Source organism: Convolutriloba macropyga, unplaced genomic scaffold, assembly GCF_964194025.1.
Source record: "Convolutriloba macropyga unplaced genomic scaffold, txConMacr16.3 SCAFFOLD_5089, whole genome shotgun sequence".
In the NCBI taxonomy this organism is placed as follows: Eukaryota; Metazoa; Xenacoelomorpha; order Acoela; family Convolutidae; genus Convolutriloba; species Convolutriloba macropyga.
In genome coordinates, this window is record NW_027451189.1 from 10,001 (window position 1) to 16,164 (window position 6,164).

General features: G+C 41.7%; 1 pseudogene; it reads right to left on the bottom strand.

The window, feature by feature from the left end:
* Window positions 1-1,425: 1,425 nt before the first annotated feature.
* Window positions 1,426-1,577, bottom strand: LOC142356464 (5.8S ribosomal RNA; annotated as a pseudogene).
* Between the last annotated feature and the right edge of the window lie 4,587 nt (window positions 1,578-6,164).

A 6,164-nucleotide genomic window follows, 5' to 3' on the forward strand; every position in this document is an offset into this window, starting at 1 on the left:
CTACTCGTTCTTGCTCAGTACTAGGCTGAAAATTAACGAAACTTCGTTACAAACGTTCACATGTTGATGTTTCCGCTTTCGCGTACTCGAAACAACATAATACTAGTCTTTGTAATTTAGTTTCATAATTTCAACTGTTCTCATGCAGAATTTTTGCTCATTCTTATCCCAAATTTTGACCTGGCTACTAGTTACACTCCTTGTACTTATTGCAAAATGACCACAAATTTCAACAGCTTTTACATGTTGCTGTTTCGGCTTTCGCTTACTACAGTCAACATAATACTCGTTGCAAAATAAGTGCTCGGCATCTGCAATTTTCCAAAGACGAAGTTTCGCCAGTTCAATTTTCGCTCGCCAATTATGGCTACTAATTCACACGGTACTGAGCTCAACAACATTAAATTTGTTCAGCAAGACTTTCACATGTTGATGTTTTGGCTTTCGCCTACTAGAAGCAACATAATACTCGTCTTGTTAGCTCATTCAATGAGAATAGCTTTTCCCGTTGAGAATTTTTGCCTTCAATTGGCGTTGTAGTGAGTTTGGCTACTCAGATCACCAAATACTTGTGACAATTCGAACCAGAAATGTTTTCAATTTTCACATGCTGATGTTTCGGATTCAACCTACTAGAAGCAGCATAATACTTGTATTCAACAATTTCTGTATCAAATCCCAGTTTTCTCTGGTGCATCTTTGCCAAACTATTCCAAACTGCCTGAGTCTGAATACCAATTACAGGTACTAGTAAATGCACGTTACTAAGGACTATATAGTTCTAGGTTACTGTACACAACGACGTTCACATGTTGATGTTTCAGCTGCCGCTTACTAGAAACAACATAATACTTATCGTGCATACCTTTCCATAACTTGTCCTTTTCAGATGCATTAGTTTCCCTTTGTCTTGGCTTCTACAGTCAGACTGGCTACTAGTAACAGCACAGTACTAATCACATATCGTTCTACAGTTTGCAGACAACTTTCACATGTTGATGTTTCAGCTTTCGCCTACTAGAAACAACATAATACTCGCTGTATACATTTGTAGTTCTCTATGTAACTTTCATGTGAAGAAGTTTCGCCAGTCTTTTTGACTGTCTCAAATCTGAGTCATGCTTAGGCTACTAGTTGCTTCATAGTACTTATCGCCTCGAGATCATTGAACAAAACTTGATTTTCACATGTTGCTGTTTCAGCTTCCGCTTACTAGAAACAACATAATACTAGTCTCATTAAGTTCCGTCTCTTTGCAATTTTCTTATGAAGAAAATTCGCCATCACAATGACTCCAGCAGTTCTTGATCAAGGAATGCAATCATTGATCAGAATGCTATTATTTGAATCGGTTCTGCTTTAAGTGTTCCAATTTTATTGGAAGCACCAACAATAGAACATCAATGTGTTCAATCGAGAGTTATATAACCCTGAATCGGACGCAGTCAACAGCCGAAGCCGAGACCGCCTTTTGCGTTAGAGAGGTCGGTAAACAAATCTTGCGATTCATACCGAATTAACACATATAGCTGTGCTCCTCTTCGTAAAGCGAGCCAAGTGATCCCCTGTTGAAGGATGTATTTGGACCAATCTAGTAGCATTTGGTTTCCAACAAGCTCTCCCAAGTTAGCTTACTTATTGGGCTTTTCAACCAATTCGGTTGGCTACAAGCATCATCAAAGTACTAGCCACAGTTTGATCGCAAAATTCTACGACTTTCACATGTTGATGTTTCGGCTTGCGCTTAGCCTACTATAAGCAACATAATACTAGTCATATCATAGAGCGTGATCAGCTTGTGACGTTCTCATGATGAAGTTTCACCAACAGTGTCTCACTTCGAGCTTAAATCCAGCTACTAGTAACTACACAGTACTGACTGCAACGATAACTTTTATCTATACCTTTCACATGCTGCGCTTTCGGCCAGGGCCTACTAACGTCAACATAATACTCGATATAAACTTTTGTTCATGATGCAGCTTCCCCATGCAGAAGTTTCGCCTTCAAATGCTCTCTTGGCCATATGACGTAAGAAAAGGTTACTAGTAACATCACAGTACTAGCCACAGTTTGATTGCAAAATTCTACGACTTTCACATGTTGATGTTTCGGCTTGCGCTTAGCCTACTAGAAGCAACATAATACTAGTCATATCATAGAGCGTGATCAGCTTGTGACGTTCTCATGATGAAGTTTCACCAACAGTGTCTCATTTCGAGCTTAAATCCAGCTACTAGTAACTACACAGTACTGACTGCAACGCTAACTTTTATCTATACCTTTCACATGCTGCGCTTTCGGCCAGGGCCTACTAACGTCAACATAATACTCGATATAAACTTTTGTTCATGATGCAGCTTCCCCATGCAGAAGTTTCGCCTTCAAATGCTCTCTTGGCCATATGACGTAACACAAGGTTACTAGTAACATCACAGTACTAGCCACAATTTGATCGCAAAATTCTACGACTTTCACATGTTGATGTTTCGGCTTGCGCTTAGCCTACTATAAGCAACATAATACTAGTCATATCATAGAGCGTGATCAGCTTGTGACGTTCTCATGATGAAGTTTCACCAACAGTGTCTCACTTCGAGCTTAAATCCAGCTACTAGTAACTACACAGTACTGACTGCAACGATAACTTTTATCTATACCTTTCACATGCTGCGCTTTCGGCCAGGGCCTACTAACGTCAACATAATACTCGATATAAACTTTTGTTCATGATGCAGCTTCCCCATGCAGAAGTTTCGCCTTCAAATGCTCTCTTGGCCATATGACGTAAGAAAAGGTTACTAGTAACATCACAGTACTAGCCACAGTTTGATTGCAAAATTCTACGACTTTCACATGTTGATGTTTCGGCTTGCGCTTAGCCTACTAGAAGCAACATAATACTAGTCATATCATAGAGCGTGATCAGCTTGTGACGTTCTCATGATGAAGTTTCACCAACAGTGTCTCATTTCGAGCTTAAATCCAGCTACTAGTAACTACACAGTACTGACTGCAACGCTAACTTTTATCTATACCTTTCACATGCTGCGCTTTCGGCCAGGGCCTACTAACGTCAACATAATACTCGATATAAACTTTTGTTCATGATGCAGCTTCCCCATGCAGAAGTTTCGCCTTCAAATGCTCTCTTGGCCATATGACGTAACACAAGGTTACTAGTAACATCACAGTACTAGCCACAATTTGATCGCAAAATTCTACGACTTTCACATGTTGATGTTTCGGCTTGCGCTTAGCCTACTAGAAGCAACATAATACTAGTCATATCATGGAGCGTGATCAGCTTGTGACGTTCTCATGATGAAGTTTCACCAACAGTGTCTCATTTCGAGCTTAAATCCAGCTACTAGTAACTACACAGTACTGACTGCAACGATAACTTTTATCTATACCTTTCACATGCTGCGCTTTCGGCCAGGGCCTACTAATGTCAACATAATACTCGATATAAACTTTTGTTCATGATGCAGCTTCCCCATGCAGAAGTTTCGCCTTCAAATGCTCTCTTGGCCATATGACGTAACACAAGGTTACTAGTAACATCACAGTACTAGCCACAATTTGATCGCAAAATTCTACGACTTTCACATGTTGATGTTTCGGCTTGCGCTTAGCCTACTAGAAGCAACATAATACTAGTCATATCATAGAGCTTGATCAGCTTGTGACATTCTCATGATGAAGTTTCACCAACAGTGTCTCATTTTGAGCTTAAATCCAGCTACTAGTAACTACACAGTACTGACTGCAACAATAACTTTTATCTATACCTTTCACATGCTGCGTTTTCGGCCAAGGCCTACTAACGTCAACATAATACTCGATATAAAATTTTGATCATGATGCAGCTTTCCCATGCAGAAGTTTCGCCTTCAAATGCTCTCTTGGCCATATGACGGAACACCAGGTTACTAGTAACATCACAGTACTAGCCACAGTTTGATTGCAAAATTCTACGACTTTCACATGTTGATGTTTCGGCTTGCGCTTAGCCTACTAGAAGCAACATAATACTAGTCATATCATAGAGCGTGATCAGCTTGTGACGTTCTCATGATGAAGTTTCACCAATAGTGTTTCATTCGAATTGGTTCTGCTTTAAGCTCTCCAATTGTTTTGGATGAACCAGTTTTGCCCTTCGAAGCCACTTTTGTGAGCTTTTGTGGGTCTTTACCAAGAGGATATACCTCAAGGCCTCTTTCAATTCCTTTAAGTTCTTTCAACTCCTTTACAGTTTCTAGGTTCACATAGCTGCAAACCTTATTTCTAGTTTTAAGTCTGGCCAACTTGGGGAGAGTTGGTGCAGACCGTGACCAATTCTAGTAGGATGCCACAACAAGAATGTGATCAACTTAGCTTGTCGATGAACCTGCCCCACATTCAAACAACTCTATCGCCTTTTCCTCGTATAGTTATATGCGAGGGCCTCTCATAGAGAGCGCTGTTAGCAACCTTTTCCACATAGACGATAAAGTTGTGAGTGTTTTGCACATGGCTGTTGTCATCACCACGTGACGAGTCAACTCAGCTTGACTCTCTACACTCCGACAAGCTTTGCACATACGCCTTTAGTTCAGTATGTGTCTTTAATCTGACTCCGGTGCCTCAAGCCGGAAAAATTGTCAGATTATGATCATTATCGGTTAGTCATCCCGATGCAAGATCGTATCGTACTGTCTTTGTCTACCTCCAGATTCCGAAGAACAGGAGGAGACTCTCCCAGACCTACATATCTGGGAGAATGTTCAGAGGGCGAGAAGCTGTGGATTACTCTCCCCTAAGAACTGACTAAACTTTACCCTCGTCCAAGGTAAGTTTATTTTAGCTAGCCTTCTATGTAAAGGATCTGAGGCTAAGCTGTGTTTTTTCGAGCCTTTGGCTCGGAGCAAGTTCAGTGGGCGCCCCGAGTAGCTCAACTCTTTCCCACTGAACAGCGCAACGCTCTGTCACTCGCTGGGATTTTTGCGTGTCGGTTCTAACCACGCGACTTGTGGACCTTTTTAGGCCTTTCTCATTCACAAGTCTATAGCTGGGCTTCTATAACCCAGCTTCTGAGATCTAGATAGCTGCAGTTCTGCTAGGCTGCTTTTGCTAACTAGTCTCCCTTTAAGCAGTCCCTTGCCATGACTGCTGAACTATGTATCCACACAAGTAGTTTTTGAGCTCGATACATAATTCGAGATTGGTTGCCAAGCAATCTCTAGCGACAGAGCGTCATGCGCACTACAGACATGGCCTCTACCAGCAGCCATGCCCGAAGGAATCAATCACTGATCCTTCCGCAGGTTCCCCTACGGAAACCTTGTTACGACTTTTACTTCCTCTAGACAATTAAGCTCGATCCGCTTCATCCCGTTGCCGGAGACCGAAGTCCCAACAGTAGGAATTTGCAATTCTTGCTTAACTATCCAATCAGTAGTAGCGACGGGCGGTGTGTACAAAGGGCAGGGACGTAATCCCTATGAGTTGTTGACTCATAAGTACCAGGAATTCCTGGTTCACGTCTGCAAGTTACAACAGACGATCCCCTTGAAGCGCTGTACTTTTCTCTGATTGCCCAGTCCATTTCGGACCAAGGGCTGAGTACTCAATCTAAAAGTACACAGTGTAGCGCGCGTGCAGTCCAGAACATCTAAGGGCATCACAGACCTGTTATAGCCTCACTTCATCTGCGGTATTTAATTCCGCATAGTTCCTCTAAGAAGTGTTTGAATTCACATATAGTGAATTTCATTATTTAGATGGAGAAGATCTCGTTCGTTATCGGAATTAACCAGACAGATCACTCCACTAACTAAGAACGGCCATGCACCACCGCCCATATAATCATGAAAGATATTCAATCTGTCAATCCTTAAGATGTCTGGACCGGGTGAGTTTTCCCGTGTTGAGTCAAATTAAGCCGCAGGCTCCACTCCTGGTGGTGCCCTTCCGTCAATTCCTTTAAGTTTCGATTTTGCAACCATACTTCCCCCGGAACCAATAAACTTTGGTTTCCCGGTTAATCTCTTGCCAAGTCAAGATCGACTTTGACAAATTGTAGGTTGGTATAGTTTATGGTCAGAATTACGAGGGTATCTAATCCTCTTCAATACTCTGACTTTCGTTCTTGATTAATGAAAACATTCTTGGCAAATGCT